The sequence below is a fragment of the Neovison vison genome, chromosome 2 (genome assembly GCF_020171115.1).
Source record: "Neovison vison isolate M4711 chromosome 2, ASM_NN_V1, whole genome shotgun sequence".
Lineage (NCBI taxonomy): Eukaryota > Metazoa > Chordata > Mammalia > Carnivora > Mustelidae > Neogale > Neogale vison.
This window is the reverse complement of record NC_058092.1, coordinates 63,342,450-63,347,983: the sequence shown is the minus strand read 5'-3', so window position 1 is coordinate 63,347,983 and position 5,534 is coordinate 63,342,450. Positions and strand designations below refer to the sequence as shown.

The window sequence follows — 5,534 nt, the reverse complement described above, 5'->3', positions numbered from 1 at the left end:
TAGTGAATAGATACCAGTTACCACAACTAGGGATAGCCTGAGATTTCCTGAAAAGGACAAGTAGAAAAAAATTCAGTTTCCAGCACTGGAAAGAAAGAACACAGTTTAAAGACAAACAATGTTTTTGGAGAGGAAGAGGTGTGCTGTACAGCAATCAATACAGTAGAATTAGAAAAGACCAACATGAATCAACCCCGAAGTGCAAAAAGTAATTAAGGGCACAAAAAGCACATAATAAATGTCAAGTACAAAACAGAAGCTGAGAAATTACAGAGTGAAGTTCAGAGTTTAAAAATGACAGAAAGACCAAAGGTGGTGAATGACAAAAACATTTCATATAAGACTAACTAAAAGTGCTAAAATATCACAACAATATTACATAGGACACAACAGGTCAGGACACAGCCTTGAAAGGTGTCTAATGGATAGTAAGGGTGAATCATTGAGAGGGTCTTATAGACATTGATTTAAAAAAAGTAAGATTAAAAGAATTCTTTGTCTTAGAATTTTCAAAAAGCTTAGTCTTGCTAAACAGAGAAATCAATGTAAAATGAAAGAAATAAAATTATTCTTTGGAAATGTTACCAACCAGTAAGTGGCAAAGAAATTGAGAAATTTGAATCCTCATATAGGACCAGATATGCTTGCTTTTAGCATTAATGATGTCCAAGGCCTTTAGAAATACTTTATAAAAAAGTATGTTGCTTTTGTGTATTTTTTTCCCAAGTCACCCAAGGTAGGCCACTTTTAAGGCTTCCTTGGCTTTCTGTGTGTTAGAGTATGAACACCTGTCCCTTACCGGATAAAATGAAGGAAAACATCAAGAGGATGTACAGAAATCCTAGCAAAAGAACTTCCAACCTATTAAACATTTGGGGGGGAAGTGGGAAAGGAGAATGTGCTCATTATGTGAAGTGGAGAGCTGGAGGAATGGGAATGCTCTGGAAATCCTTTGTCTTAAACCCTTTGGGCTGCTATAACAAAACTATCATGGACTGGGTAGCTTAAACAAGATTTATTCTGGGGGCGCCTGGGTGGCTCAGTGGGTTAAAGCCTCTGCCTTCGGCTCAGGTCATGATTCCAGAGTCCTGGGATCAAGCCCCGAATCGGGTCTCTGCTCAGCAGGGAGCCTGCTTCCCTCTCTCTGCCTGCCTCTCTGCCTACTTGTGATCTCTGTCTGTCAAAAGAAAAAAAAAAAAAAAAAAAAGACTTATTCCTCACAGTTCTGGAGGCTAAAAACTTCAAAATTTACCAGAAGCCTATTTCACTTTTTTCTTGGCTTCTACAAGAAGTCTTGTAGACAGCTGCCTTATAGTTGTGTGTGTGTGTGTGTGTGAGAGAGAGAGAGGCAGACAGAAAGGCAGGCGGGCAGACAGACAGACACATAGACTAATCCCTTCATGATGGCTTCACCCTGATGACCTAATTACCACTCGAGGGCTTCATCTCCAAATAACCATCACTTTGCGGATTAGGGTTTCAGCATATACATTTGGAGAGGACCAGGAGCATTCAGTCCACAGCATTCTCAGAGATAGAAATTTTCCAAAGAGAGAGCAATTGTTCTTTTGAAATTGTATGTTAGCGGCAGGATTCAAAGCATGGGTGTGCCTGATTAATTTATGCTCTATTCTCATTATGCTTGGGGAACAAGGACCACAAAAGATGGAGCAGGCAGAGAAGGTGGTAGCACCCGAGGGACAGGAAGGCGACTGAAATAAATCACAGGAACTGAGGGAATCAATGGAAATGGAACATGAAGAGCTGGTCTTAGGCAATGCGGAGGATTCTGAATCCTTTGCAGGCTGTCGCGGGTTCTCCAACTGTTTTGTATCTGGTCCTGGAAAGACAGCGGTCAACTCTGGAATTACTAATTATATTACTTTAAATGTAATTATATGACTTCCAAATTTTCTCTTAATTTTATATTTAAGCATTTTCCAAATATCAGAAAACCTCAAAGAATAATACAATATGAGCACTTATGTACTCATTACCTTGATTCAGTAATTGTTTATATTTTGCCATATTTGCTTTAAATAACTATAAGTATATATTTTTTTTCTGAATGCCTTAAAAATAAGCTGCAGACATTGTGATATTCACCATAAATGTTTTATATAACCATAATATTATCAACAGACTTAAGAGAATTAAATATATATAATGAAAATAGGTTATTTTCAAATTTTTTCAATTGTCCACAAATGATTTTTATTTTTTTATTATTTTTTAAGATTTTATTTATTTATTTGAGAGAGAGCAGGAGACAGCATGAGTGGCAGGAAGGGGAAGGATAAGAGAGAGGGAGAAGCAGGCTCCTCACTGAGCAGAGAGCCCAATGTTGTGTGGCTCTATTTCAGGACTCTGGGATCATGACCTGAACTGAAGGCAGGTGCTTTCACTGAGCCACCCAGGCTCCCCAACAAATGCTTTTTAGATCTCTTTTTTAAAAGCCAGTATTCAAAGAGGATTCAGAGATTGTAATTGACTTCTACGTCTCTCCAGTGTCTTTTAATCTAGAAGTCTCAATTTCTTTCTTTATAACTTTGACTTTTTGAGGACATTGCAGGACAGTTGTCTTTTGGAATTTCCCACATTCTGCATTTACCTGATTTCTCTCATTTGGTGGTGTTTTCCTAGTTCTTATATTCTCTGGATATCCTTCAAAATCAAAAAGTAGATCTAATAGGTTGATTAGATTCAAGCTAAACATTTTATTTATTTATTTATTTTTTTAATTTTTATTTTTTTTCCAATTTATTTATTTTCAGAAAAACAGTATTCATTATTTTTTCACCACACCCAGTGCTCCATGCAAGCTGTGCCCTCTATAATACCCACCACCAGGTACCCCAACCTCCCACCCCCCCGCCACTTCAAACCCCTCAGATTGTTTTTCAGAGTCCATAGTCTCTCATGGTTCATCTCCCCTTCCAATTTACCCAAAAGCACATACCCTCCCCAATGTCCATAACCCTACCCCCCTTCTCCCAACCCCCCTTCCCCAGCAACCCACAGTTTGTTTCGTGAGATTAAGAGTCACTTATGGTTTGTCTCCCTCCCTATCCCGTCTTGTTTCATGGATTCTCCTCCTACCCACTTAAGCCCCCATGTTGCATCACCACTTCCTCATATCAGGGAGATCATATGATATTTGTCTTTCTCCGCTTGACTTATTTCGCTAAGCATGATTAAACATTTTTTTTTTTAAAGATTTTATTTGTTTATTTGACAGGCTGAGATCACAAGTGGGCAGCGAGGCAGGCAGAGAGAGAGGGGACAAGCAGCCACCCGGCTGAGCAGAGAGCTCAATGTGGGGCTCAATCCCAGGACACTGGGATCATCACCTGAGCCGAAGACAGAGGCTTTAACCCACTGAGCCACCCAGACGCCCCAAGCTAAACACTTTATTAGCAAAATATTATGCAGATTATGTCCTTATTTCATATTATGTTACTGCAAAAGGCATGTAATGCCAGTTTTTCCACTAAAATTATATTGTTTGATAATTTGGTTAATATGAAATCATCAGATCTCTTCATTGTGAAGGCACGTTTTTTTCTCTTTACGATTAGCAAGAACTGTGAGATAATACCCTGAAACTTTGTGAATAACCAGCAATCTTTCACCTAAAGATTTTATTATTTAAAAAAAAATGGAACGCTTCACAAATTTTTGTGTCATTCTTCTGCAGATGTCATGCTAATCTTTGTATCGTTCCAATTTTAGTGAATGTGCTGCACTCCCCTAAAGGTTTTGGTGTCCAACAAAACTCCTTGCCTGAAACAACTATATCATTAAGAATTGCAAAAGTTGTGATTTTTCTAATTTATATATAATTTCTTCAATATTTATTCGCTGGCATTCTTCTGTGAAGAATAACTGTCTCTCATCAACTGGCTCTTGTATTTCTTTCTAAAGAAGCAGGACTCCATCATAATTTTAAAAAATGATTATAGCAATTTTGAATATAGAGAAAAACAATCCCAGCTATAATCTCAACAGATAGTAAACCAGTGTTAACAATTCGGTGTGTTTCTTTCCATTCTTCTTTCAAAGCCTATAAGTATATATATTACAAAATTTGATACATAAGTTTTATATCCAGCCTTTTATAGTTAGTATTATATCATTATCTTTACTATGTATGCTGTGAAATATTCCTTAAAGTTTTTTTTTGCTGGCTGTCTGCCATTTCATAATTAGGATGTGGCATACTTTATTTCCCTATTCCCTTACACCAGGGGGCCATATATTCTGCTTTGTCCAGGGCAGTTCTTATTTATGACTGTTGTCTTTGCAAAATTATTAAAGCACCCCCTTTTACTCCCAGAGTCATCTCAGTTTGGAAGATAAATTATATAATCACCCTATCATCACTGTACCTGCAATTGGCCACTTGCTATTTTTAATTTTCTAATCTATCTACTCTTGCATAAATCTTTAGGTGCTTTTCTTATTATTTCATCAGGACAGATTTCTAAAAGTGAAGTGACTGGATCAATGTGTATGAGTATTTTTGAGGTTCTAAGTATTGCCTTGTTTGTATTTCTGTTAAATAAGTAAAACACTGTACTGTTAAACTGGACTCAACAAATTTCTCTGCTTTGCCCTCCCTTTGGAAGGGTTTATCAATATTGGCACTATTAACATTTTAACCCAGAAAGTTCTTTTTGTAGAGGGCTGTCTGTGCATTGTAGTAGCACCTTTGGCTTTTACCTACTACCTCCAATGGCACCCCCACCCCAGTCGTGACAATCAACACAATCTCTAGGTATTGCCAGATATCCCCTGGGAGGCAAAATAACTCTCCATTGAGAACCACTGGCTTAGAAATAATAAATGTTTCTATTCCCCCTTATCTAGCTTATTTGTCCTAAGCTGTTAGTTTTCGGTAAAGAATTGCCTGTTTAGCCCACTGGTAATAATGAATGGTAAAAGTTCCTTGTTCAAGGTTACCTGATTAAAAATGATTGAATAGGAATTTGAGCTTAGGTCTGTCTGTTGTCAGTCTTATCCTCGGGTCCTGCTGCCTCATGTAAGTACTCTCATCAGGTACCCACTATCGCTACACAGGCCAACAATGAGAAATAGAAGTGTTTTGTCTCTGGTGAGTTTTTGGTAATCATTTGGGATCTGTTTGATTGTTACCAAGATAGTTCTTATTTATTTTTATCATCTGTAAATGGGATTGGCTGTGTGAAATCAATGTATTGAAACTTGCAGTTCAGGTCCTGGTACACAGTGGGTGCTCAATATGTGCTGGTTTCCCCCTATACTTATATTGGGTTATCATAGCCATCTGCTAATGGGTCTGCACAGGGCTTAAAGGAGAAGCAAACAAAGGGGGGCTGATCACCTTTCCATCTAACTACTTTCAAAAGCTGCTCTCTCTGCTTTTCCTCAATGTTGAGGGCTCACATGTTGAAGAAAGAACAGGAGTCAGACTCCAGGGCATTGACAAATGAATGAAGGAAACACAATTTAAGTCACTGAAAGTAGTGTTGATCCCTCTTTTAATCTTCTGTTTC

The 5,534-nt window shown here is 37.9% G+C and overlaps 1 pseudogene; it reads right to left on the bottom strand.

The window, feature by feature from the left end:
• Positions 1 to 3,652: 3,652 nt before the first annotated feature.
• LOC122901542 lies at positions 3,653 to 3,746 on the bottom strand (annotated as a pseudogene).
• Between the last annotated feature and the right edge of the window lie 1,788 nt (positions 3,747 to 5,534).